This window comes from Natator depressus, chromosome 7, assembly GCF_965152275.1.
Source record: "Natator depressus isolate rNatDep1 chromosome 7, rNatDep2.hap1, whole genome shotgun sequence".
In the NCBI taxonomy this organism is placed as follows: domain Eukaryota; kingdom Metazoa; phylum Chordata; order Testudines; family Cheloniidae; genus Natator; species Natator depressus.
In genome coordinates, this window is record NC_134240.1 from 86,576,199 (window position 1) to 86,603,419 (window position 27,221).

Below are 27,221 nucleotides of genomic sequence, written 5' to 3' on the forward strand. Positions count from 1 at the left end.
CAGCTCCTCTGATAGTATTACAACTGGTACATTAGGATGGACTGCTAGCTCTTCATGTTTTTGGGCTCCTGTGTAGTTTCCTCAGTTGTTGGTAATGGCAAATGCCCTGGCAATGCCTTTTGTCTTTGCGATACAAAATGAAAAGTGGGATCTCTGCAAGTGTTGCACTTAATGTATTCCCATCACTAGAAACAAATCATGATATCAAAGTTGCATCTTGGCTTTTTACAGAAACATGAGAGGGAGATTTCAAATACCATTTCCAACCTGGAATACTGGGGCTATCTTTCAGCCAGAAGCCTTGCCATCAAATACATAGGAATTCAGCCTCTTCTCCACAAGCCATTATTTTCACAAGTACCTAGACCAGGAGTGGGCAAATTATAACCTGCAGGCCGCTTCCGGCCTGTCAGATGTTTCTATCCAGCGCTTGAGCTTCAGCTGGGGAGCGGGGTCGAGGAGTTGCCTTGCTCCTGCCGGGGAGTGGGGCCGGGGGGTTGCCCCACTCCACTCGCCCGGCTCTCCCCAGTACCGACACACAATTCCACCCTCTTCCGGCACACGTGGCGCCACACTGCACAGGTGCGACTTCACCGTGCTGTTTCTGGGATCAGAACCCCGCCCCTACACGGCAGCCCCACCCCTACGTGGCAGCACACCTAATCCTCTCCTGGTCTCTTATGGCCCCACCCTCGAGAGCCTCGAAACTGCCCAGGAGCCGTATCCATCCCAGCCAGGGCGCCTCTGCCTGTGGCGGTGCCTGGTACAGCCGCCTTGGTGTCACTGCTGGCAGGGCCCCTAGAAGTCCTCGGTACTGCCCCGTAGAGCCCCCCCCACCCATGCCACGCCCCATGAGTTCCCTCTTTCCCCACCTTGGTAAAATCCCTTATAGAGTCCCTTACACCCCATAAAGTCCTCCCTCCTCCACCAGGCATTCATGGCCCGCCATACGATTTACATACCCAGATGCGGCCCTCAGGCCAAAAAGTTTGCCCACCCCTGACCTAGACACTACAGAAACTCCCAAGTGGATGCTCACCCTTTCAAAGGAACATTTTGCAGCATGGTTTTTCTGGCAGTGATGGTTTAAATTTGGCAAAGACAAGTGTCTGCATCCCTAAAGGTGACCACTAGGCAGCCGCCTCCCTCCCTTTCAGTTGGTTTGGTGTGCCTATTACATGTTCCTTTATCTTATAATTGAAAAGGATGGTGCATCTTCACACAGTCCCTTCTTTTGGCAAAGAGTAGTGTCAAAATGGCTTCTACTCACCTTCCTGACCACACGGAGCAGGCTCAGTCAGTCAGGGCCACTACTTCATTACTAATCACAATCAATAAATCATCATAGGGCATTCAAAAGACTGATGTGGCACGTATGTTATAGCAATATGAAATTATCCTCTAACAAAGACACTTTTAAATGAAATTTCATTTAAAAATTTCCAAGTAACCCAATTTTTTGATGGAGTTTTGTATTTTTCTTTTCACTAACTATATATATAATAAAGAAACCGGCTTCAAATAACCAAACTCACTAAATATACCCAAACATGCAATGCCTAGGACATGCTCCTCTGTCTGATTTCATACAGCTTCTAAACATTGAACACAATGAGCACTATGAGAGTTCTCAAGCTAATTAAAGGGATACTACCCTATTCCCCCCATACACTCCAATTTATCAACATAATTTATCAACATATATATCAACATAAATGTTTCACCCAAGCCTTGTTAAGAAGCGTAATTAGATTAATTAAAACCCTGGTTCTAGCATGAGGGTTTTTTAAAGTGTGGCTATGCTTAAAAACTGGGAGCTGGTTTTTGTTGTTTGGTATTTGAACTGCCTCCTTCAAGACTGTGTGTTCAACAACATTTTTCAACTGTTGCTAATGTTGTCATGGATAATACAAAAGCCTTACTGCCACAAAGCATGGGGAGGGATCTACCGTAATCAAACGTACCCCATTTTATTACCGCAGAATTAGAGGAGGTGGAGCCATTGCTGTAGGAGATAGCTAACTAAATGTTGTTTAACTAAATGTTTTACTCTATCTCAGTGGCCCTGCTAAATAGATGATGTTACCAACTGAAGTGTACAGTACTGTCTGTTTTATAATTCCAGGGAGTGTGTCAGTTATTCATAGGGATTGATAGGGTTTACTCTGATTTCTCCTTTTGAAGGCGGTGTTGTGCAGCAAAGCAAGTTAGCTTTCCGTTCAATTTTTTTTCAGTTTAGCCAATGCTAAACAGACCTCCGAAGTAGCACATTTTTAAAGTTGATGAGTGGAGTGTTGCTGTGCAGACATTTCTGCTTGTTAGTTTGTAAGCTGAATATGTCCCTTATAAAGATGACATGATATTACAATCAGGCTGATAATTGATAGGCAGTATTTTTTTTGTTTGAGTATATTTTGTGTGTATGTACAGCATACTATACGGTCTGTTTTTTTCAATAAAGGAAAAGGGGCTTATCGCAGGAAATTTCAAGTGTTGCACACATTTAAAATCTGAGGGAAGACTATGTACATTTTAAGAGTATACTATAAAATGTATGTATATATGAAAGAGCTATCTATTTGTATGTTTGTGGTAGATGCACACATCTTCACAAAATAAGTGGGTTTTGCCCTTTCCAGTTTCTATATCTTTTCATGTATGTTCATAACCATTTAATTACAGTACATTTTTGTGTTCAATACCTGTTTTTAATTTTCAGCTCAGATTCTACATGATCTCTTTCTAAATAGAGCCACTTTATTTCAACAAATGTGCTATACCAGAATACTGCAATGCTTTCTCACTATAATTTTTATTTTGTGCAACAGCAGTCTAAGAAAATTGTTGACTGAAAGCAAAGAAATGTCATTTAAAAAAAAAGTGGGCATTCTTTAGCCATAGGGATTCTCATATTTAAAAATGGTTTTCAGAAGTTTGGTGAGCTGGCTGTCACTTGCTTCTGTTTTATTTCTGTGTATGTGTGTGTTGGTTTTCATTTAAGATCATATCTCTGTGATTTTAAATATAGCCCCAATGCCTGTGGTGTAAGGAAATTAGAAATGTGACATAGTGATACATTGGTGTATTTCTGAAATCATACACACTCAGAAGTAACCATCCATCTAGTCATACAACACATTTTAGTTTTATTGAGTATACTTACTGTAAATGTTAAATGTGCCTCATGTTAGCATAATAAACTGTATTTTAAAGTGTCATGTTTGAGCTGACTTTGTGCTTGCTTTGTTAGTTCTTTGGTCAAATGCCATAAGAAAATATGCACATGAGAATATTTTTCTCTATCGTGGAAGTGGAGGCTGTTACCTGAAGTGTAGATGATGGGATACACTGTGAGACATTAGTTATAAATCAAACCAATGCTCCTTATGAAATGCTCTGATTTATGAATGTAAGATTTACTTTTCCAAACTTGCTATAATTTATCTCCAATGTGGCGGTGTTCTGAAAGAAAATGAAATGCATCCACACTGTGCACTTGAGGTAAAGACCTTGATGTAGTATTAATCAATACCACTGTCTTCTAGGAAGATGGGCACATAATTCACCAGACACACTTGAAGCAGATGTCATTTGGCTAGCTGACAGAGAGACAAGACAATAGGGTAAGTAGAACCTATTGTTTTGTTACTATAGAATGTTTGTTTATTTTTCCTTGTACTCTGGCTAAATAATACAAATAATTTATTTCAGGATGGGTTTTAGCTGTTTATGAATATTGGCTTTAGATAATTGTTGCCCCGTATAACTGATCTAGATGATAACAAGTATTGTCCAAGATGAAAGAAGTGTTAGTACAAGATAATAAAAGCAGGAGTTTGTCTCCAGAGATGTGAAGTGCCGGTTGTTTTTCCTCTTATACGTTTATAACAAGCAATTCTGTTATCCAGTTTAGATTTCTTCTTCTTCATTCATTGCCTCATTCTGTTGGAGGACATTTTTGGCAGTAAAGTAGTAGACCCATCACATCTATCATGACGTGTCAAAGATCTGTCAGATGGATGGCTCTTTTTGAAATTTGCTATTTCAGAAAAAACATACCTGAGCATTCTAGGCAGAAGTTTGACATTTTTGAGATGAACATCAATCTTCTTCTATTTGTTGTTTCTGAACTAAGGCTTAAGCTGTGATTACAGAAGCAATGACTGTAAAATGTTTGGGGATACAAAATGGGAACAGAAACATTTAGATAAAACTTTGACAGATGTTGTCTTACTGTAACATAAACAGTGGAAACAATGTTGTAAGAGATGTACAAAGTTAAAAAAAAATGAACTGCTGGCTTGCTGCTATTGTAAACATGTAAAAAATGCAATATACACCTCTGTACAGTTACTTAAGGGTAGAGAAATTAAACTTTAGTCCAGTCAGTGGCAAACTACTTTATAGTACATTTAGCAGGGGAGGAATGTCAAAAGGTTTAATGGATGAAAGTGGCTGTTAAGTATGTTAAGTGTCAAAAGGTTTAATGGATGTTAAGTGACTGTATGAAAGGTTCTGTATGAATCTTAAGCTGGGAAATTATTATTTTGCTGGGGATTGGCTGAAACCTTGATTAAGCTGGTGACTGTGATAACTTCCCTTCATTCAAAATATATAAAAGAAAGAGTTAAGCTTCTGTTGGAGTAAAATATCTGAAACAATAGGAGTCACCACCAGAATGCAGGCCACACTTCAGGTCAGTCAGGAGCTGAGCTGTGTGGGTGGAGAGTTTTCACTGGAGGCGGGGATGAGAAAGCAGGAGATGCAGTGTGAAACAGCAGAGAAACTGACAGAGGAGGTAATGGATAGCAAGGGAAGTCCTTGACGTGTGACCTCAAGAGAAGACTAAGAGAGAGCTTTTGGGTTAGAGTGTTGGCTGGAAAAAGAGGCTTGGAGTCCTACTGTGTTCAGGGAAATAGGACTTTGTGTACGTTCTTTGGAAATAAACAGGATTGCATCATAGAAATACCGGACTCCATAGGAAGAGACTCCAATGGTAATGACCAGTGCTTAATTTTTATTTTATATATTCATAACGGATGCAGCAAACGCAGAGGTACTGGGGCTATGAACTGCCAAGCCTAGAGGTGCTGGGGCTCAGCCCTGGCAAACCCTGGAACAAATTAAGCCCTGGAAACAATGCACAATACCTTGAATATTGGCCAACCCTTCATGTCAAAAGGTGTAACATTATACTTAAAGTGTTGTTGTTTTCTGGGAATATAAGAGACAGATCATCTCCATATATGTATGGATACAATGATGCTCAGCTCTCCTTACTTTTTTTTTAATTCTTCTTAATTTTGTTAAAGTTTCTTCAGAACAAATTTGAATGTCATTATATATTTTAAATGAACTAAAACAAAGCTAAGGCAATTTGATTCCCTAGTATCACAGAATATCAGGGTTGGAAGGGACCTCAGGAGGTCATCTAGTCCAACCCCCTGCTCAAAGTAGGACCAATCCCCAACTAAATCGTCCCAGCCAGGGCTTTGTCAAACCGGGCCTTGGATAGAAAGATTCAGGCAGAGACCGAATTCACAATGACTGTAACTGTAACAACTACAGCTGCATCATTATTATAAAAGTGAGTGAATGTTTTCCAATTTTTTTTAAAAAAGTCAATGTTAATGCAACTTTTATGGTTGTACATTTAAAAATATCACAAAAAGGCGATCCGGAAGTTAATACCAAAATTTTCAATCTGGGTGCCTGAAATAGGAACCTAAAAACCAGATGTGAGCACATACGTAAAAATGACCTGGTAGTTTAAACTTGCTTTTTTTGTTGCTGTTTTGTGTGTGGTGGGATTTTTTTAGGGTGGAGGCGGGAATTTAAAGGTGCTGTCTACTGACAGCTCTCACTGAAGACCTCTGCAAACAGAGGCACTCATCCTCAGCAGCACTATGTTCATGCCAAATTTCAAGACATTTATTTAGACCTGTTGGAATGTGGCTATAATAATTTTACCTTGGGAAACTTTTTTTCCTCACGCTTTCAGCTCTTAAAACAAAGGGATTTTGTTCAAATGTTTTTAAAAATCACCTTTGGAAAGACCAAACATTCCAGAAGGTGAATATAGTTGAAAGTGGGGATTGTGTAAAATTGGAAGAGGGGGGACACAATGGAAACTAATTTTGCAGTCTTAGTTAAACAGATGCTGCTTGTAACCCTTGGTAGTATATTAGCTGGTGTAATTAATATTATAGTACTTGTTTTAAATCAGAAATTTCTCTTCAGACTTTTTCAAATTAGTCACTGCACTAGGCTAACATGCATTTTCAACACAAATGATAATGTGTCAGCCACAGAATTATGATTTTATTTTGTTAATGGATGCAACAGGGCATTATTAGAAAAGGGATGATTTTGTACCTCTAAGTTTTCAGCAACCAACAGTTTCAGGTATGATAACAGCAACGCTCCCCAAAATGCTTTAGATAATCTTTTAGTTAAATAACGTGACATGTAGAAGGTAGGACTCATGCCTTATTTTGCAAAAGTTAACAATAAAAGGAAGCTAGCTAAATCTGTTTTCTCTATTTCCAAGATGAAGATATTAGGATTGAGAAACCCATTCCAATGTAGACTCCATTAACACAGATTGCCTTCAGCCCATTAAGCTTTGCCATTAAGATGTTTTAAAGAAGTGTTTGTTTTTTAAAAGCTACATTGGAAAACTGAAAAAGAATTAAAAACCACTTTGTTTTTTAAAAGCATGTTTTCTGAGCCTCAAGAAAATGACTCTTCATCTTTATTTTGTATACCAGGTCATGTAGCAAACTCTACCTTTTTAAAACCATAACTTCTTAACTCAGAGCTTTGTTCTTGCGAGATTTAGACTCAGTTCATAGAATCATAGAATATCAGGGTTGGAAGGGACCTCAGGAGGTCATCTAGTCGAACCCCCTGCTCAAAGCAGGACCAATCCCCAACTAAATCATCCCAGCCAGGGCTTTGTCAAGCCTGACCTTGAAAACCTCTAAGGAAGGAGATTCCTCCACCTCCCTACCCATTCCAGTGCTTTACCACGCTCCTAGTGAAAAAGTTTTTTTCCTAATATCCAACCTAAACCTCCCCCACTGCAACTTGAGACCATTACTCCTCGTTCTGTCACCTGCTACCACTGAGAACAGTCCAGATCCATCTTCTTTGGAACCCCCTTTCAGGTAGTTGAAAGCAGCTATCAAATCCCCCATCGTTCTTCTCTTCTGGGACTAAATAATCCCAGTTCCCTCAGCCTCTCCTCATAAATCAGGTGTTACAGTCCCCTAATCATTTTTGTTGCCCTCTGCTGGACATTTTCCAATTTTTCTACAGCATTCTAATTTTACAAATGTGTGTAAATCTATTTTATTTTTAGGTTACTATTGTTATTAACTGAAATACAAAATTTATAATCGTGTTTCCTTTCACTTCTGTAACCATAACAATCTGGAGTTGGTTATGTATACATCATGATATGGATACAAACTTGAAATAAATTTGGTTATGTAACATGTCACATAATAATGGTAGAGCCCCTGGAATATTCTATACAACATTTTTATTTAATTTTTATACATGTGATTCTCAGAGTACAAAATCTCATGCTTTATATTACAACAAACATTGAAGAATGCATTTAGATAATGTGAATAAACATGATGTGGGTATGTAATCTGTAAGGTTTTATCTTTGCCCCCCTCAATTTTCCACTTACAAATTCTCCAATTAATATACTTTCCAACCAAGAAATATCCTACTTCTCAGCTTCATCATCTTTCAGTCTCTTGACCAATAAACACTCAACCTGCACTGATGCCTGTGAGGAAAAGGTGGATTTTTCAACCTCTGGTAGAACAAAGGGGGAAGCCAATTATAGTGTCAAAATTCCATATAAAGGACATATTGCCAGTGCCTGCCTCTTTTCCTTGTAGACGGAGATCTGGATCAAGTTCATCTGCTCATTTTAACTGGGACCGGGAGAGAGTCAGTCCCTCAAGTAACCAAACCCTTCATAGGTGAAAATCAGCATCTTAGAATCACCCCAAGGCCAGTGCAACTCTTGCAGTTGTGGTAGTGTGTGTCCCGATATACTGAACTGTTCGGCAGGCAGATGGATAATGTTGTTCTGCTACAGCAGCGCTTTCGTTTTTCCAAATCAACTCTGAATCAAATTAATCTCCAAAACTACAAACCTGAGCCACATACAGCAGGCATGCTTCTGCAGTTTAGGGGTCTAGGTATTGTTTTGCCTAACTATTCAGATTGCTTCCCTGTTCATCAACATTGTTTCCAATTTGCCAGAATTAAGCTTGTCCTAATCCAAGCTTTGAATTCACAGAGACACTAGGTTATTTATGTCTCTGCCCCAATTGGGTTTGACTTGTTCTGGCTTACAGTCTGGAAACCAGATACTACTGCACATAAGTTTCTTTTAGAGTCATCAGGCACTCTGCCCTTCCATAGGAAAACCTTGATAATCTCCACCAACAATGAAACCGTATAGCCTTGTCCTTCAAGGATCAAATCTGTTGGTAAAGGGCAAACATTGCTTATAGAAGCCTACCAAATCCATCACTAAAGCAGTCTGGCAGCTGAAGAGGTACTGAGAATGAAGTCAGAAAATAGGTCCTTCACCGCTGCAATCATGTGTTGACTTCAAGTTGAAGAAGTTTGTCTAAAGCAAGAGAGTAACTGTCACGTATCCCACCTGTAGATCAGAAATATTAGATTCAGAGTATGGCCAGTTGCGTAAATTGAGTCAAAAACACTTAGGATAATCTCACAGTTCTTAGAGCATCCAAAAAATCCTGAGTGGGACAGGAAACTTGTCAGTTACATGGACATTAACATCATGAAACAATATTAGGCTGTGTGCCTTCAAGTGTGCCACTGTAACTCTCACACCTCCTGCGTGTGGTACTCTGTCACCTCTAGTGGCACTGAGACCACTTAGAGTGAGATTAATGAGTCTGCTCTACAGCCTTAGCTAAGGGCCATGTGGCTTTTAGCTCATGCAGGAGAGACTCATGCATTTAGCTCCAGAGGTCCCAGGTTAGATCCTGCCCAACGACGACTGGGGTCTGTTGGTGTTACATCAGTACCTCGAGGAACCTGATTGTCTCAGCCAAGGCTTCCTTGCTGCTTTTGGGCAATCCATTAAACTAGTGCTAGCACCATTTGTATCCCATCCTGGTGGACTCATACCAGAGGGATGCACTGATTTGGATACATCTGTCATTGGCATGGGAGACCCAATACAAAAAGCATGTCCCTATTCCAACCTGTCCTTTTTCATCCCATTTTGCATCCTGGAGTCAGATGCAGCAGTCAGGCAGTGTCAACCAACCAAGATGCAAAGTTGGGGACCTCATCTTCAATAAGGTCACACATAGTCATGCACTAAGCTCCAGAGTTCCCAGGTTTGATCCCGCCCACCAACTAGCGGGGTCTGTTGGTGTTACATAGGTACTTAACTAATACATTCAGTTTCTCATGTATTGTCATCAGTATTTAGCAGTTTGTGAAAGTATTATAACAGTATTGAGAGAAGTGGCTGTCTTTTTTCTTTCTCACTCTGTCAACAACATGAAAAACTAATGTGTAAACTTGTCTTTTTTTTTGTTAAGCCGCAACAAAAAGCCAGACTGGTTATGACTGTTTAGATCACCTTAGACATATACTTATTTCCCTGTTAGTAGATGCCTGTGCTAATGCGGTACACAACATAGGCGCCAACTTCTACTGGCGCCGGTGGTGCTTCACCCATCTCTGCCCCCGGCCCCGCCCTGACTCCACCCCTGCCCCGCCCTCTCCTGCCCCCATTCCAACCCCTTCCCCAAAGTCTCTGTCCCCTCCCTGCCCCATTCTGACTCCTTCCCCAAATCCCTGCCCCTGCTCCGCCTCCTTCCCTCTCCCTCCCAGAGCTTGTCACAGCTGTTTGGCGGCAGCAAGCACTGGTAGGTAGGCTGAGGAGTGGGGATGCAGCGCGCTCAGGGGAGGAGGCGGAGGCAGAGGAGGAGGTGAGGCGGGGTAGGGTGGGGAGCTTGGCTGCCGGTGGGTGCAGAGCACCCACTAATTTTTCCCCATGGGTGCTCCAGCACCTATGGTATACAAACACAATCTCTACTGTATAAATCTCTTTCCCTTGCTATAGTTTGGTTTATTAACAAAAAACAATAAGATCACCTTGAATCTTCTCTCTAGGCTTGTCTGCTCCTTCAAGAATATTCATCCCACACGTAAGGTCCTTTTATCCCCAAGAACCACTCCACCTTCGTGATATCCAAGTGACGTAATGACATACCTGCTGAGTGAGTCAGCAGAACCCACATAATACTTTACCAGCTGGTTCCTCACCTACTATAACTGGGTTGAATGGTGTAGCCAACAGTGCCAGCCTGTTACATTTTCTTTTTACTCACTTGCAATCCATTTTTGCAACTATATTGTCCTAATTTTTTTTTCAGATTTATGGTATAATCTCAATGCCATGTGGCTGCTTAGATTTTCTAACCTAGATGATAGTGCTGTGTACATTCTGTTTCTTTTAATGGTGAATCAGTATAAGCAGAAGTGATAGCTTGTTTATCATCCCTACGTCTAATTGAGTTTGTTTGCCTATGGCATGTTCTCAGTGTAAAATTGACTGGGACCATAAAATGCAGAAACAATTTGCTTCTATAAGATAAATTCTGTTGTAGTGATTTTTGGGGGGTTTCAAAACTGAAAGTACTTAGTACTATTGATGGAATTAAATGAACAGTTTAACATAGAGCTTCAGAGGTGAGATTATTAATAAATCTTAATATACTGCTTCATACATTTTAAAGATAATATCTTTATGGTGTTTTAAGAGATTGGTTGCTGTTGTATTTTGTTTTACTTTTAACATTTTTCTTTCTAGCTAATGTAGGGCTTAATCCTGCAAGGGAGAGGTGGATGGAGAAGAATATGTGGCCAGAACAGGCAAATGGCTGCTCATAATCTTGTGAGTTGATTGGCAATACCTGGCACCAAAATATTTCCATAAATATTGACTTTGCACAACACATTGGCATGCTCTGAACACAGGCTCTATGCCCTAGCTCCAAAATTTTTTCTTCCTTCTCCATCCCCAAAATATGTGAGTGGTGTCCCTGGTTTGCTTTGTTTTGCCACGTTTTGCTCCGTGCAGTATTGCCAGTGCAGCTGCTGATTATGTGCATGAATCACTGCAGCCTGAGGGCTTGCAGAATTAAGCCCATATTTTGCAAATGCTTCAGCAATTATGCTTTGAGAATCTATATGAAATTTTGAATGTGTGTATATATTTTATTATATTATTTGAGGTAGAATTATGCTAACCCATAAATGGAAACACTTGCCATTTGGGTGGTATTAGATGCAATTTGATCCTTTAATGAAAGACTGGAGTTGGCTGTACACTTCGCACACAAATTCAACTTAGCATTATAACTTGTTAGACAAGAAACTTGACATGTATCTTCTACACTCTGTGGATATTTGGGCCAAAAATTAAAGAAAGTCTTTATCTTGTTGTCTAAAAACTAGTAAGTCTACGAGTTTTATGTCTGCGCGCACGCGCACACACACATACACACTTTTGTTTTCTGTGGCTTTTAAAACTTAAGAATTTATTTTTAAAATTTATGTAGAATTGATTTAATCAGTTTCAATTTCATTGATCCATACTGAGCACATGCTAAGTAACTCTTATTAAAAGTTTTATGTAAAGATAGACTTCATTAAAAGATTATCCCATACTTGATATATCTGAAAGGTTTTCTGATTCTTAAAAGATCCAGTGTTAAAGCCAGGGGTGAAAGTAACTTTCAACGCTTACTGGTATGGGGCCTTGGGTGGAAGGGGCAGGGCTGGGGGGGTCAGTGTCCCCCAACCAGCCCATCCGTGTTGCCTGCCTAGCTGCTGTGTTGCCTGTTCAAAATGGTACTTTAGAATGAAAGATCTCTTTATAAATTTATATTGACCATTTCCATTCTTTGAATTAAAAGTAAATCCATTTGTGGAATTGGATCCTTAGTTGATTCAGCCCAACACCAGCTTCAGATACATAAATATGATTATATATATATATATATATATATACACTTTCAGAATTCCACAAAAGGGTTTTAATGCCTGTGACTAGTTGCATAATCATTTGCAAAATATGAGCTTGATTCTACAAGCCCCTAAGCATGACAGAGCATGGGAGATAGGGGAAATATACATTTACTGCTCTGTGGGCACATATGCTCTGGCAACAGGGTATGAGAAGCATGGCACACAAACACTTGCTTAGTAAGGACCTGCTCCTTTAAATTGCTGAGTATCCTCGGCTTTCACTGAAGCCAGTTGGAGTAGGAAGTTCAACTCTATGCAGAATCAAGGCCTAAAGCTATAAATCATGAATTATGGTAAGTATATCCACTAAGGGGCAAACTCACTGGTGCTTACTTGAGCAATACTCCTATTGGATTCAGTGGGAGTTATGGAGGCTTAGCACCTTCCAGAGTCGTCATGATTGTTTTTCTTCTTAACTTTTACACACAAGATGGAAAATGGTGAATGGCTGGTTGGCTGTTAAGACCTGGATCACACTCTGGAGGAGGTTTGGCATCCAAATCCATGTTCAGAATTTGCAGTTTGGGCCTATTTATAATTTTTTATGGTAACAACTATAGTTTAGAAACGTTATTTTCCTTATGTTCTCTTCTCTTCTTCCACAACACTCCCTTGAGCATGTATCTCTGCATATTTCTTAGTTACTAAAGGCCAGCTTGTGATAGTCATATTCATGCTGAATAATACCTTTCAATACAAGTGAGTCCCACTGAGGTCATTGTAACTAGGAGCATCATGGTATGACTGTGTAAAATCAGTTCTTTATTGTTGGTCATATTTAAAATAAAAAAAAAAAAGAGAGGAAAAAAACCTATACCAATGAGTACTAACATCTAATGAAGATGAACTTCTTGTGTTCAAAATGGGGTTTGTACCAGTATGAGTCATGGCAGTATTTTCCTGTAGTAACTCACATGGCTGTAAACCCCATTAATGTATCAGGGCAGTACATCCACATTCGGGATTAGTATCAGTGTGGGTACCCTGGTGTAGCTATATTAGTGCAGATTTTCCTAATGTAGCCAGGCCTTAGAGAGGCATACCCATGACAAACCGTGGAAAAGAAAATGGATATTTTTACATTAGTTTAGGAAATGCAGGTAACAAGTAGTGGGCCAAATCCTTAGAGCTGCTAAGCTCCTACAACTCCCAATGAAGCCCATGGGGATTTAATGGCTCTTACCAGTAAAACTACATTGTTTAGAAATGTAATTCCAACAAAAGCTCTAAATTATATGGGGAGAGTGCAAACTATTAGTTGTAAAGTTAAAGCAACTTGTTTTTATTTACAAATTAATTTCAGCTTCTTAGAATTAGACAATGAATGTGTTGGTGTTGGTGATTAAATCTGTTCATCACAATAGTGATATTTTATTTGGATTCTCTGTGCCAATAATCATGTTTTGTTTCATTCAATCCCTGATTAGGTTTTGTTTCCACCTGCACAACTTGCATCATATTGTAAACTAAATATAAAATAAATATGGTAGCACTTAATTTCATTCTATGTTGATGTCATGCTTTTGTTTACATCTGATTACTTCTTTACAATATATTACAAACAAATCTATTTTGAAAAGGGAATATAAAGCACTGTAAATGCATTTCTCTTCCAAGCACTACTTTCAACAGAGTGAAGTCAGGCAAATACAGTAAAACTTACCATACCTTTAACTTCATTCTGATTTGTATCTGCTACTAGAGAATCTTACATCGTGTAGGAGCATATGGGTCTGTATTTCTACCAGTGGTGATTTCTAATTCAATATTCTTAAATACTTAAATTTTATTTAGTAGCCATGCAGTTGATTAGCAGTTACTTTTGTTTGTTAACATTAACTTTGTCACAATATTTAGATGAAGTAAAGCAGTGAGATTCTTCAGTACAGCAGTGAGGACACAAATATTTGTTGTGTGGCTTTTTTTAAGCTATTCCGTTACATCTGGTAAAAAAGAATTTGTTTCTAGATGTGGATTTTTTGTTTAATAAAAACAAAACCATTCGTCTAATTGCCCTTTTTAATTTGTTTTTATGAAGAATAAAATATTTCATTGAGAGTCACTCTTTCAGAAACAGAGTTCGGTAAATATTCTTTATTAATAAAAATTAAATTCTTAGGTCCATGGACAGGGAATGCTTGATTAGTTGACCGCCACCTTTTAGATGGAAATATATTATATAGGTTACTATTAGTGCTGTTGATTAATCACAGTTAACTCGCACAATTAACTCAGAAAAATTAATCACGATTAATTGCAGTTTTAATCACATGGTTAAACCATAGAATACCAATTGAAATTTATTAAATATTTAAGATATTTTTCTATATTTTCATATATATTGTATTCTGTGTTGTAATAGAAATCAGTGTATGTTTTTATTACAAATATTTGCACTGTAAAAGTGATAAACAAAAGAAATGGTATATTTCAATTCACCTCACACAAGTACTGTAGTGCAATCTCTCTGTAGTGAAAGTGCAACTTACAAATGTAGATTTTTTTCTGTTACATAACTGCACTCAAAACCAAAACAATATAAAACTTCAGAGCCTACAAGTCCACTGAGTCCTACTTCTTGTTCAGCCAATCACTAAGACAAACAAAAAGAAAAGGAGTACTTGTGGCACCTTAGAGACTAACAAATTTATTTGAGCATAAGCTTTTGTGAGCTACAGCTCACTTCATCGGATGCATGCAGTGGAAAATACAGTGGGGGGATTTATATACACAGAGAACATGAAACAATGGGTGTTACCATACACGCTGTAACAAGAGTGATCAGGAAAGGTGAGCTGTCTATTCGGGGACACCATCATAGGGCCTAATCACATCAGCCACACTATTAGAGGCTCGTTGTCATAAAAATAAAGGGAAGGGTAAACCCCTTTGAAATCCCTCCTGGCCAGGGGAAAGCTCCTCTCACCTGTAAAGGGTTAAGAAGCTAAAGGTAACCTCGCTGGCACCTGACCAAAATGACCAATGAGGAGACAAGATACTTTCAAAAGCTGGGAGGAGGGAGAGAAACAAAGGGTCTGTGTGTCTGTCTATATTCTGTCTTTGCCAGGGATAGACCAGGAATGGAGTCTTAGAACTTTTAGTAAGTAATCTAGCTAGGTACGTGTTAGATTATGATTTCTTTAAATGGCTGAGAAAAGAATTGTGCTGAATAGAATAACTATTTCTGTCTGTGTATCTTTTTTGTAACTTAAGGTTTTGCCTAGAGGGGTTCTCTATGTTTTGAATCTAATTACCCTGTAAGGTATCTACCAGCCTGATTTTACAGGGGGGATTTCTTTATTTCTAATTAGTTCTATTTTTATTAAAAGTCTTCTTGTAAGAAAACTGAATGCTTTTTCATTGTTCTCAGATCCAAGGGTTTGGGTCTGTGGTCACCTATGCAAATTGGTGAGGCTTTTTATCCAACATTTCCCAGGAAAGGGGGGGTGCAAGTGTTGGGAGGATTGTTCATTGTTCTTAGGATCCAAGGGTCTGGGACTGTAGTCACCTAGGCAAATTGGTGAGGCTTTTTACCAAACCTTGTCCAGGAAGTGGGGTGCAAGGTTTTGGGAAGTATTTTGGGGGGAAAGACGTGTCCAAACAGCTCTTCCCCAGTAACCAGTATTTGTTTGGTGGTGGTAGCTGCCAATCCAAGGACAAAGGGTGGAATATTTTGTACCTTGGGGAAGTTTTGACCTAAGCTGGTAAAGATAAGCTTAGGAGGTTTTTCATGCAGGTCCCCACATCTGTACCCTAGAGTTCAGAGTGGGGGAGGAACCTTGACACTCGTTCACCTGCACATCTACCAATGTGATGTGTGCCAGCAATGCCCCTCTGCCATGTACATTGGTCAAACTGGACAGTCTCTACGTAAAAGAATAAATGGACAAAATCAGACATCAAGAATTATAACATTCAAAAACCAGTCGGAGAACACTTTAATCTCTTTGGTCACTCGATTACAGTCCTAAAAGTGGCAATTCTTCAACAAAAAAACTTCAAAAACAGACTCCAACGAGAGACTGTTGAATTGGAATCAATTTGCAAACTGGATACAATTAACTTAGGCTTGAATAAAGACTGGGAGTGCATGTGTCATTACACAAAGTAAAACTACTTCCCCATGTTTATTTCCCCCCCCCCACTGTTCCTCAGACGTTCTTGTCAACTGCTGGAAATGGTCCACCTTGATTATCACTACAAAACGTCCCTCCCCCCCCCCGCTCTCCTGCTGGTAATAGCTCACCTTACCTGATCACTCTTGTTACCGTGTGTATGGTAACACCCATTGTTTCATGTTCTCTGTGTATATAAATCTCCCCACTGTATTTTCCACTGCATGCATCCGATGAAGTGAGCTGTAGCTCATGAAAGCTTATGCTCAAATAAATTTTTAGTCTTTAAGGTGCCACAAGTACTCATTTTCTTTTTGCGGATACAGACTGACACGGCTTCTAACACGGCTGAAATAAGACAAACAAGTTTGTTTGCAATTTCCCTAGGCAAAGGACAAGATGGAAAAGGAGATACATATTATAAAAATGTTCAAAAAAGTATGACAATTTACATCCATATTTAGACTTCAGTTTTCTATGCTGCTCTGTTAGAATGCAGATTTGTCCCAAAAGAACTTACAGTTAGCCACAAAATTGCATGTGAGACTTTTCTGGATGAATGAAGCTACAGTCCAACAATGATTGTTGAAGTGTAACAAATGAAATACGTTGACAGATCAACAAAACATCTTGTATCACTGACGGGAACGTGCACAGGAATGTCAGACCTGGAACCGAAAAGTTGCAATTTAGAAGCAAGTAGTAATAAAGCATATGATCTTATGCCTGACAACCATCAGATGTATAGACAGGAATAGGAAGACATTTTCCAAAAACTAATCAGACATTTAATTGTAAGCTGGACTTTCGGAAGAAGTTAGACTCCATTGGACTGGACAAGATCTGACACAGACTGGGTATGAGAGAAGAGGTGAGCTGTTAGCACTGGAATTTTAGGTTTTGGAGACTGAGACAGAGAATTATAAAGAGACTAGTGATGTTGACAAGTGGGTGGATAGCAGATTTCTGCCTTGGACATATATATTTTTAGGATTTTATTTTATATATTTTGCCTTTGAGTTCTCCAAGGACCAAACATGTCATTTAAGCATCTTAAATTGTAAATAATTGAAACGAAAAATAGTACATGACTACAGATAAGAAAGGGACAAGTAGTCAAGAGTCAGTTTAAGATTGGGGGATGTGATCAGATGTTTCTAAAGCTCTTTTCACTGTAGGTGTTCTCTTTGCTGTCATATAAAATTAAATAAACGTGTTGCTTTTACTGACACACTGGTTCTGAGTGATCACTAACTTTTACAAGAAATGCAGCATTTAGATAAAGGGTGGTATAAAAAACTTTAAACTATATACAAGGTCAAAAGAAGATAGAGAAACTACAATAAGCCAAAGAAAGGTGTTTGTGAAATACTTATCCAAGGTTCTTAAGAAGAGAACAGAATAAATCAAAATTTCTCAGTGTGAGTACAGTAGTCAGTTTTGTATGGAGAGCCAAAAACCACACCCTTTTAAGATTATAATAACTCTTTAATTCCTTCTTTCCTGAGGTACAAGTTTTAGAGAGTGCTGACATTTTGCAGTAGTCTTGTGAACATTACGTACAATGATCGATTACAAGCTCGTACAGCTGTTCATTCCTTCATGTCCCTGTGTAGTTAACTTGCATTGGCAAATGAAATCAGCCTCCAAAAAACTGTGAATGCTATTCGTAGCTTGTGTGTTTCATTACATCTGAAGCCAACCTTGGTCAGTGTTATATGATTCAGATATGATAGGCTAAGTTGTGGGGGGTTTTAGACTGGATATCTTGTACGTTTGATTGTACTATCAAATATTCAGAGTAAGATGTCAGTGAAAATGACACATCTATATGTAGTGTTGGAACATATAATTAATCACACATATATAGTTCCATTTTGCAACTGTGTGTGTGAGTGATTAAATACATTCTTCAAGTAGAATGTATATATTCCAGTCCTGGACAGGAGAAATATGGAGAGACAGATGCATAATATCACTAGGTGTTTGTGATCACTGAATTGGCAGTCCACTGAGGAAAAGAAAAGAGTAAAAAATTGCTGAACTGCTTTGGTACTGGAAAAATAGTTTAGGAGTAAAATAACTGGATAAGGAGGGGAGATTCATTTAATTCTAGAGGTAGGAGATGTGACATTGCACCCCATAATGCTTTATGGAAATATGCTTATGAATGTAAATATGACATAACTGGAATATGTTTTATGCTACATATGCCATGAAACATATCTCTGCAAAGGTTATGATCTACTGAATATATTCATCCTATTGGTATGCATGTATCATTTTTTATTCAAAATTATGAATATTGGCTGTGTACTTGTTTGATTTTAAGTAGCCTTAGTAAGGCATTTCATCAGCTTCTTTGCAAATTCCTTTCTAATCAAGAAACAATTAACAGACAATGGATCTACTCCAATCCGCATAAGAAGTCTACCTGAAGACTTTCAAGGTAGCATGCAAACAATGGCTGCTGCCTGTAAAAACTGAGTCATGCATGGACATGTGACTTGTCCATGTGACTCCAGAACTCCACCTTGGAGCTGGATTTTGCATAGGAGAGAGGAGAGGGTCTCGACCCACAAGAGAGAGTCTATTTAAGCCCCTGGGAGACCCCTCCATTTTGTCTTCAGCTGGCTCAAGAGATACCCTTTCCACCCCCAAAGGATACCTGAAAGAAACTGGAACAAGGGACAGTAACTGGGGGTATGAGTGATTGCTGGACCCAGACTAGAAGAAGACTAGTCTGTAAAAGAAGCTTACTGGAACATCTCTGAGGGTGAGATTTCATCTGTAATCACTTTCTTACTGTATTAGGTTTAGACTTGTGTGTTTTATTTTATCGGTAATTCACTTTGTTCTGTCTGTTATTACTTGGAACCACTTAAATCCTACTTTTTGTATTTAATAAAATCACTTTTTACTTATTAATTAACCCAGCGCATGTATTAATACCCGGGGTGGGTGGGGGACAAACAACTGTGCATATCTCTCTATCAGTGTTATAGAGGGTGAATAATTTATGAGTTTACTCTTTATACAGGGTAACACAGATTTATTTGGGGTTTGGACCCCACTGGGAGCTGGGCATCTGAGTGTTGGAGACAGGAACGCTTCTTACGCTGTTTTCAGTTTAGCCTTCAGTTTTTGTGGGAAGTTGTTCAGACCTGGGTCTGGATTTCAGCAGGCAAGCATGTCTGGCTCAAACCAGGCAGGGTTCTGAAGTCCCAATCTGGCAGGGGAAACAGGCTTAGACGTAGGCTAAGCACATCAGTTAGCAGTACCCAATGGGCTTTCTGTGATCCAACCCGTCACAGAAGAATAGTCAAATTCCTGGTATAACACATTCATATTGGATAGATTATAAGGGTGAATGACTCATTTATACCACACTGTGCTGAACAGAACACCTAAAGACTCAACTTCAGGGTATTTTGATGGACAGTAATTTAGTCCATCAAATGCCTACACTAAATGATCTTCATTTGGAGCAGGGGTTCTCAAACTTGGTTCGCGGCATGTTCAGGGTAAGCCCCTGGCGGGTCGCGAGACACTTTGTTTACTTGAGTGTCTGCAGGCTGTTCGCAGCTCCCAGTGACTGCGGTTCGCCATTCCTGGCCAGTGGGAGCTGCGTGAAGCGGTGGACCAGCCCACGCCGCTTCCTGCAGCTCCCATTGGCCGGGAACGGCAAACTGTGGCCACTTGGAGGTGGATGCTCAGGTAAACAAAGCATCTTGCAGCCCACCAGGGGCTTACTGTGAACAAGCCATGAACCAAGTCTGGGAACCCCTGATTTAGAGTTGTCATAAATATAAAGGGAAGGGTAAACACCTTTTAAAATCCCTCCTGGCCAAAGGAAAAAACCTTTCGCCTGTAAAGGGTTAAGAAGCTAGGATAACCTCGTTGGCACCTGAACAAAATGATCAATGAGGAGACAACATACTTTCAAAGCTGGAGGGGGGGGAGAAACAAAGGTTCTCTCTGTCTGTGTGATGCTTTTGCCGGGAACAGAAAAGGAATGGAGTCTTAGAACTTAGTAAGGAATCTAGCTAGATATGCGTTAGATTCTGTTTTATTTAAATGGCTGATAAAATAAACTGTGCTGAATGGAATGTATATTCCTGTTTGTGTCTTTTTGTAACTTAAGGTTTTGCCTAGAGGGATTCTCTATGTTTTGAATCTGATTACCCTGTAAGTTATTTACCATCCTGATTTTACAGAGGTGATTCTTTTACTTCTTTTCTTCAATTAAAATTCTTCTTTTAAGAACCTGATTGCTTTTTCATTGTTCTTAAGATCCAAGGGTTTGGGTCTGTGTTCACTTATGCAAATTGGTGAGGATTTTTATCAAGCCTTCCCCAGGAAAGGGGGTGTACGGTTTGGGGAGGATTTTGGGGGGAAAGACATTTCCAAGCAGGCTCTTTCCCTGTTATATATTTGTTAGACGTTTGGTGGTGGCAGCAATGAAGTCCAAGGGCAACAGGTAAAATTGTTTGTACCTTGGGGAAGTTTTAACCTAAGCTGGTAAAAATAAGCTTTTTTACCAGCTTAGGTTAAAACCAGCTTAGGGGTTTTCCTGCAGTTCCCCACATCTGTACCCTAGAGTTCAGAGTGGGGAAGGAACCTTGACAAGAGTAAATGCAGCCATGAGGCTAAGGTGTAATGTTTTATACAATGAATAACAGACGTCACAAAATAAATTCAGCATGCCTTTTGGAAATGCTAGATTAGGATAAGGGATGTATTTTACAGAAATGGTCTGGGGGGAGGGGAAGTCTTTCCCCTTCATTTTGCAATATCAAATGTGGCCATAATGTCATTTGATCTGTATTATTACTACACTTCATTTTAATTGTATTCCTTTACAGTATGACATTTAGTTAAATACTAAATACATCTCATTCTCCATCATAAGGTGCAATTCAGCAGCATTTTAAGGATATATTTCAGCATTTTATAATCTGAGATCAATTTAGTAATATAAATAATGTGAAACTACATCATAACAGTAGTTTGGTCTATTTTTTTAAAGCAAATATTGCAGATGAATGACAAACTCTGGTAATAGATTGAATGTCCTCAACTCACATTGGAGTTGAGGGCACTCAGCAACCACAGGAGGGAGAGCCTGAATGCAACTTTCTCAAACTCAGAAGTACTTTTCATAATGAGTATTGTCATATGTATGAGGGTATGCTGGAAATGTTTTAAATGTTCATGTGTCTATGGGCCGGAGTGGAGTTTACCTAAATAAATAAATAAATGTAAATACATTGACAGAAAATAGAGAGAACCTAATGTGTTTGATCACCTTATTCTACATACCATGCCAGTGCAGGATTGTTTCATGCAGTATATTTACTTGTGCTTTGTTGTGCTATATTTACTTGTGCTTTACAGTCTAACTTTAAATGTCTCCAGCAATGGGATATCTACCGTTTTCCTTTAAAGACTATTACTGTAGATTTTACCATCAGGGAACTGTCCTGACATTTCGTGTAAACATTCTCTTTTTCCATGTCAACACATTAGTACTTGTCATATCTCCCCTTTCCCCTTCCCTACCATAACTGCCAAATACCTAACAGCTTTCCTCCTTTGGTATTGCTTTCCTTCAGAGCTTTGTAAACTAGTGCACAGTTTATGTATCTTCACGTTCACTTTCTGTTTCTAACCTTTCTAGGTCACTTTCCTTTTTCCTTTTCACCCTAGTCTGGATTGTCGCATCAGTGTCAGGAAGGGTGTGTATTAGGAGTGTACTGGGGGCCAAATCTGTGTGTGCTCTCCTGGAAACATACTTGCCTCAGGAAAAGTGCCTTTGGGAGTGGCTGTCACCTACCTGCATCAATGGTTGTAGGAAATTGATGCAGCCAGTGTAACCCACACACCTCCTGGGTGTAGTGTTCTGCCCCATCGACTGGCACCGAGACCACTTAGAGCAGGGGTGGCCAACCTGTGGTTCTGGAGCCACATGCAGCTCTTCAGAAATTAACATGCGGCTCCTTGTATAGGCACCGACTCCAGGGCTGGAGCTACGGGCGCCAACTTTCCAATGTGCTGCGGGTACTCACTGCTCAACTCCTGACTCTGCCTCAGGCCCTGCCCCATTCCACCCCTTCCCGCGGCTGCCCATGAGCCGGCCGTACCCTCGCTCCTCCTCCTCCCCCTCACTCCCAGAGTCTCCTGCACGCCACAAAACTGGTGATGGGGAGGTGCTGGGAGCAGGGTGGGGGAGCTGATGGCTGGCTGTTGACCTATTACTATGGCTCTGTGGCAATGTGCATTGGTAAATTCTGGCTCCTTCTTAGGCTAAGGTTGGCCACCCTTGACTTAGAGAGAAAATGAGTCTGCTCTACAGCCTAAGCTAACAGCCAGTTGGCTTTTAACTCCTGCAGGAGAGGATCATGTACTAAGCTCTAGAAGTCCCCGGTTTGATCCTGCCTGTCAACGACCAGGGTCTGTTGGCATTACACCAGCAGTGAAAGGGAGTTGTAGCAAGGGAGGGAGTCACTTGCCAGGGAACAATAGGTAGTGACCGTGGGGAGTCTCAGGCATCCATTTCCCAGATGGGGGAGAGGGGTGCTGATTGGCCAGCATTCCTCATCACCCAGGATTTAGCCCAGTGCAGGGGCCATGTGGAATCTCTTTCAGCTCGGTTCCAGCAGCCCACCTTACCCACCCACACTAGGAATGGGAACTGGCCTGACAGGTGCTGCAGATCTAGCCAATTCCCTGGTTAGGGGGTCAGGAAGGAATCATAGAGGAATCATAGAAGATTAGGCTTGGAAGATACCTCAGGAGGTCATATAGTCCAACCCCCTGCTCAAAGTGGGACCAACACTAGCCCGGGCTTTGTCAATCATCCCAGCCAGAGCTTTGTCAAGCTGGGCCTTAACCTCTAAGGATGGAGATTCCACCACCTCCCTAGGTAACCCATTCTAGTGCTTCACCACCCTCCTAGTGAAATAGTGTTTCCTAATATCCAACCTAGACCTCCCCCACTGCAACTTGAGACCATTGCTCCTTGTTCTGCCATTACTCCTTGTTCTGAGAACAGCTGAGCTCCATCCGCTTTGGAACCCCCCCCTTCATGTAGTTGAAGGCTGCTATCAAATCCCCCCTCACTCTTCTCTTCTGTAGACTAAACAATCCCAGTTTCCTCAGCCTCTCCTCATAAGTCATGTGCTCCAGCCCCCTAATAATCTTCATTGCCCTGCACTAGACTCTCTCCAATTGTCCACATCCTTTCTGTAGTGGGGGGCCCAAAACTGGATGCAATACTCCAGGTGTGGCCTCACCAGTGCCAAATAGAGGGGAATAATCACTTCCCTCGATCTGCTGGCAATGCTCCTAGTAATACAGCCCAATATGCCATTAGTCTTCTTGGCAACAAGGGCACACTGCTGAAGCATATCCAGCTTCTCATCCACCGTAATCCCCAGGTCCTTTTCTGCAGAACTGCTGGTTAGCCAGTTGGTCCTCAGCCTGTAGCGGTGCATGTGATTCTTCCCTCCTGAGTGCAGGACTCTGCACTTGTCCTTGTTGAACCTCATCTGATTTCTTTTGTCCCAATCCTTCAATTTGTCTAGGTCACTCTGTACTCTATCCCTACCCTCCATCGTATCGACCTCTCCCCCCAGCTTAGTGTCATCTGTGAATTTGCTGAGAGTGCAATCCATCCCATCACCCAGATCATTAATAAAGATGTTGAACAAAACCTGCCCCAGGACCGACCCCTGGGGCACTCTGCTTGATACTGGCTGCCTACTAGACATGGAGCCACTGATCACTACCCGTTGAGCCCGACAATCTAGCCAGTTTTCCATCCACTTTATAGTCCATTTGTCCAATCCATACTTTTTTAACTTGCTGGCAAGAATACTGTGGGAGACCGTATCAAAAGCCTTGCTAAAGTCAAGATATATCACATCCACTGCTTTCCCCGTATCCACAGAGCCAGTTATCTCATCATAGAAGGCAATCAGGTTGGTCAGGCATGACTTTCCCTTGGTGAATCCATGCTGACTGTTCCTGACCACCTTCCTCTCCTCCAAGTGCTTTAAAATGGTTTCCTTGAGGACCTGCTTCATGATTTTTCCAGGGACTGAGGTGAGACTGACTGATCTGTAGTTCCCTGGGTTCTCCTCCTCCTCCTTTTTTTAAAGATGGGCCTTATATTTGCCTTTTTCCAATCGTCTGGGACCTCCCCTGATCACCATGAGTTCTCAAAGATAATGGGCAATGGCTCTGCAATCACATCAGCCAATTCCCTCAGATGCATTAGATCTAGACCCATGGACTTGTGCATATCCAGCTTTTCCATATATTTTCTCCATGGGCCAATTGGTAGAGGACCAAGGAGTTTTTTGCCTTCCTTGCAGCATCTTCAAGCCACAATAGGTTAAGCAGGAACACGCTTGGTACCTAACTGAGGTTTGGGGGGGGGTGTTTATTCGTCACAACTTGTAGCCAGTTCCCAGTGTGGCTAAGAGAATAAAGTGAACCATTCCCAGAGTAAAAGATCTGGGATTTTGGTGATGGGCCTTGAGCTCATGTGATAGGTTGAAGCCTTGTGGCCCTCGTGGGCCTACGTCCCCACCCTGCTGCACCCTTTGTCTCTCTTGAAGGGGTCAGGCAGAATGCTAGGACTCTGAGGAAAGCTGAATCATGGGGATCACGTAATATGGGTTATATGGTAAGGAGCCCTGTAACCCCTGCACTGGAACCAGTTAAATGCCTGGTCTAGGCGAGTATGGATCATGAGGGGGTAGTGCCCCTACCCTTCGTTGAAGTTTTTGATAAAAGCCTGCCGCTTAATTCCATGTATGTTTCTCTCCTCATTTTGCTGTTGTGTCCATATAAGTGTACCTCCCTTCATATGCCCCTCTGGGCTATGGCTAAAAGCCACAAAGATTACCTAGTTGTCTAAAATTTTCTCTCAGTATTTGTTTTGTTACTTAAGAACTGCAGTGAATTACTGGAGAGTGTCAGTATCACTTTAAAGAAAAAAAAAAGAAATCTGTGCAATATTTGTTGTTTTCCAGTCCTCCTGTCAAAGCATAGCTAGCTGTGTGGCATGTGTGGATCAGTGTTGTTGTCCACTCAGGATTTTATTGTGAATGTTGTGATATTTTGGTGTTTTTTCCTAAAGACCTAGCCCTGAAGGAAGTCAGAGGTTACAGGAGACTCTTGGGGAAGCAAGGGGGGTTAAGTATCAGCCCTTGTGGTTAAAGAGGAAAGTATGAAAATGTGACCCAGCTCTGCACTTATTTTTTACAATTTCCAAAAATAATGGGAAATTTCAAGCAAAAGAAAATGGGGAATTATAATGGAAGTCTCAAAATAACCTAAACTATCACTTTTGCTAATTAATAATAATTGCTAATTAATCCAAGATAAATTGCATATTTTTAAAAACAAACTATTAATATTTCACATTCATATTTAATTATAAGTGGTGATTTTTATGGTCTTTGAATATTGTTCGTAATGGGCAAATTATTAGAGTTTAAAAAAAACATTGCAGGGTTCATGAACTGCTAGAAAGACAAAGATTTACTAGAATGTAGGCTGGCTGAGGAGCTGCTGTGGTAAATAAAGCTTAATCTCTCAGGTTGAGTGGGGCTTATGATAATTACTTCTAAATTTCTATACTAAAAAATCAAGACATTACTTTTGAGGGAACTCTCTGTAGATAAGGCTAACTGATGGAATTCGTTCTGAGAGTACAGAGATATCTTAGTGCTATAGTCAAAAGTGGGTTACGGGTTACTGTCATCAATCAGTGGCCTAAATTATAAAGTAGACTACCAAATTTCCTGGGTATTATAGTATAAGCAAAGGTCCCCAGTTCTCATTGGTTTCTCTTTGGTTTTTAAATAATACAAAGAGTCTGATTAAGATTATTCAGGAATGTAATATTGCTAATAAATAACAGAGATGAATAACTCACTGAACACAAGTAGACTGTTCCATTTGTGGACTGTGAGATTAGATCCCTCATTTGGGAATCAGTTTGCATAACCCAAGACTTCAGACTTCAATTTCCTGAAATGTTTGATTTCTGCTCGTGCTTTTTTTCCTCTACCATATATGCAATATCATATTATCTAATTAACTTCACCCATAATTATGATGTCACTCGTGCTTGTGTAAATTAGGAGTAATTCCTGGAACATGAGTTATCCCAGAATAAATCTGATGAAAGTGAGATCAGAATTCAGATCTTTATCTCTGTCATTAATAATCTATTGCAAATCCTTATTTATCATTAAACATCTGTTCCAAATTGAACAGCGATAATCAACAAGCATTTTTAAACAAATGTTCAAAATAATACTCATTTTAAAATGGCAGAAGTTGTATTGCAACACCATTGTCTCCCTCCCCACCACCTTTTAATATACTTTTCCATGGTGTGCTATAAAGGATTAAGCTTCATCAGGAAGTTTAAAGTTATCACCCTTCCTGTTAACTCTCCTGTACACAGAAACAGGAACTGGTTGCAGAGAACACGACTGAGAATCTTTATTTCTAAAATCATCATGATTTTCAAGCCATCGTTGTCATTTTTGGGGGGGTGACACATGAACATTTGAGATTGCCAGTATTGGCAATCAGAAGTGGGAAGCACAGAGTGCCAGGGCGTCTGAGAAAAGAGTGATAAGAGTCAGTGTTTGGTGAAAGTGATATTTATTACAACAAGTACAAAGGTAAAATAAAAATGGTTGCTGTGCAGGCTGTCCAACTGCTACATGGCAATCTATCACCATCCCTAAAAATTATAGAAGTTACTGAGCAAAGTTGGTTTAGAAAATCTTGAAGTATCAATAGCAATTTGAACTGGGTATTTAAATCAAAGGAGTTAATAAAATAGAAAATTAACAAAAAAAAAACCACCCCAACCCCTATGCTGTTTTGATGATGGCTTGTGATGAAGCACTGGACATAAACTATACATTCCGTACTGAGGAGGAGGAAGGGGAAGAAAGCTTTGAA

At 40.1% G+C, this 27,221-nt stretch overlaps 1 protein-coding gene across 1 annotated transcript in view; it reads left to right on the forward strand.

Annotated features, from left to right (window-relative positions):
* Window positions 1-27,221, forward strand: part of PCDH15 (protocadherin related 15) — a 1,310,198-nt gene that overhangs the window by 264,284 nt on the left and 1,018,693 nt on the right. Inside the window, exon 3 of the mRNA XM_074958998.1 lies at window positions 3,546-3,623. The gene's annotated coding sequence lies outside the window, so the exon portion shown is untranslated. The remainder of the gene's footprint in view (window positions 1-3,545; window positions 3,624-27,221) is intronic.